This window comes from Triticum dicoccoides, unplaced genomic scaffold, assembly GCF_002162155.2.
Source record: "Triticum dicoccoides isolate Atlit2015 ecotype Zavitan unplaced genomic scaffold, WEW_v2.0 scaffold146406, whole genome shotgun sequence".
Lineage (NCBI taxonomy): Eukaryota > Viridiplantae > Streptophyta > Magnoliopsida > Poales > Poaceae > Triticum > Triticum dicoccoides.
The window spans coordinates 1-2159 of record NW_021204098.1 but is presented as its reverse complement, the minus strand read 5'-3'; the positions used below and the strand labels follow the sequence as shown (position 1 = coordinate 2159).

The window sequence follows — 2159 nt, the reverse complement described above, 5'->3', positions numbered from 1 at the left end:
GACGAGTGTTCAACGTGCACCAGTACCCTGTTTTCTATTTTGATAGTTGTGATGACACTTCTGGTTTGGTGCTTCTTTTTGTGTCTGTAGGAAAACAAAGTTGCACTGATTTGACAAGGACGGGGGCAGTGGAAGGAGCGTGGCATGGGTACAGTCAGGCTTCTCAAACGGACAACCAAGGTCCGCCTTGTCATGCGACATGCCAAGAGCCTCAGGATCTGCGGCAAGCACCTTGGTACTTCTTTACTTGTCCTTTTTTGGGGGATATGTTCCCTCTCTATCAATCTCTTTCTAAAATTTTCTCATCTTTGTTTCTGTGCCTGCAATGTGGTCGGTGAAATACGGTCATTGAATAGAGTTTGCAGCTCATACTACATAGGAGGACATAGCATGAAGAGGGCGATGACCCTTGGGCGCTTTCCACGGGATTAAGGGCTTGGACGTCGTCGTCGTCCATGCCCATCCGCGCTGGGCACCTTAGTGAACCCCGTCGGCTCCGTCGATCTACTAGACCTAGGTTTCATGGCGGCGCAGATGAAGGCCTTTTTCGACTCCAGGCCGGCCGCAGCCACAGCATCGACGACAACCAGATCAATCCCGACTCCTCCAACATATGGATCGACCGTTGCTCCCTTGCTGACTACCACAATGGGCTGATCGGCATCACACGCCAAAGCACCCACGTCACCATCTCTAGGCCGTTCCCTTTTCTTCTCTCTGTCCTTGCTGCCACGGCGACTGGGTCATCAGGCTCGAACAGTCTTTCAACATATGAGTGATTGAGTGATACAGGAAGCTGGCTCAGATTTTGTTTTCGATCTGATTGTGTGAGCTGAACATGTGGTTATCTTACATCTTGGTATGTTCATAGGATATGTTCGTTGATGTTTACCTTTTTCTGAATATCTTGATTATAAAACATGTTTGATGCAATTTTGGAGCTGAATGGTTGTTCAGTCTGATTTATTCGTACAGTCCATGGTACCACATCTGCAAGCTACATCTTGTGCAAATTTGGTGTGTGTGTGTGTGTGTGTATGTGTGTGTGTGTGTTTGTGTGTATGTGTCTCTCTCTGTGTGTGTGTATACAGACTAATGTTCTTACTAATATGATCTGATACCCTATGTGTGCTAACTAGGCCTTGTACTGGAATTTCAATATTATTTCATTTGTAATGTTGGTAAATGCTCTTGTTGGCTTGGTTGTATAATTGGATAAGAACTATAGTAGGATCTACACTTGATTTTCGTGTGTTGCTAAATATCTAACTTGGTCATGCACTCACGATCGCTGCCTTCTTCCTCCAGGCTGGCAGTCACCTGCAGGCTAATGTGACGAGGTGATGAGATACACGAGGGGTGGGAGAAGGACTGCAGGAGGACATGCCCTGTTTTAGATCCACCCGATCATTCCAAGTTTTTGCAAGGTCCGCTTCTCATGAAAAAAATTCTTTCGATGAGCAGCCTAGCCAAATAATTACAATTAGTCCTTTTAGTTGGATTTAGTATTAGCTAAATTATTTTCTTCCCGTGACACTGAACAAACTGAGTATAATTTTATTTTGCTTTAGATTAGTATTGTAGAGTAGGAAGATTTGCAAAAAATTGTATAATATTTTTGAATTCTTCTCAAACTGAAAGGATCACATACTGAAGCAAATAATTTATGTATTGTTATGTAGGAGTTTGGATTACCCTGAAGACTTCTTTTAGGATCTTGAATTACTCTGAGCAATTCGCACAAGAGTTGAGAGTATAGTCTGAACACTAGCCATAGTGTGCCACGACGACCACTTGCATACAGGAGCCTCGCGGCGCGGTCATCTTTCCTTTCTCCTCCTCCAGCCCCCTTCCTTTAGCTCTCATTGTAGCTTTTATGTGCAAGAGATTTGATCATGGGCATAAGCAAACAGTTTCACATTTCATTGGTGCACGCGCATGAAAAATGAACTTGGAAGGATTTCTTTTCTAAGGTGATTTTTTTTCATTATTGTATGCACGAGCATCATTCCTAAATATACTTTATCATTTGTACCCTCTTTTTGGTCCATGACGACCGTGATGTTCCTAATGAAACACAGGTCTGGAATTTATAATTTCCTGGATTAGTAGCCATTAGCGTATTCCTCATTTTTGTTTCCCTGGTCTCCCCTTTGCAA

The 2159-nt window shown here is 43.4% G+C and overlaps 1 long non-coding RNA gene across 1 annotated transcript; it reads left to right on the top strand.

The window, feature by feature from the left end:
- The first annotated feature begins 86 nt into the window (after window positions 1-86).
- LOC119343920 lies at window positions 87-1987 on the top strand. Its single transcript, XR_005166334.1, has 3 exons — window positions 87-235; window positions 1309-1427; window positions 1683-1987. It is a non-coding gene; the product is annotated as an uncharacterized LOC119343920 (long non-coding RNA).
- The last annotated feature ends 172 nt before the right edge of the window (window positions 1988-2159 follow it).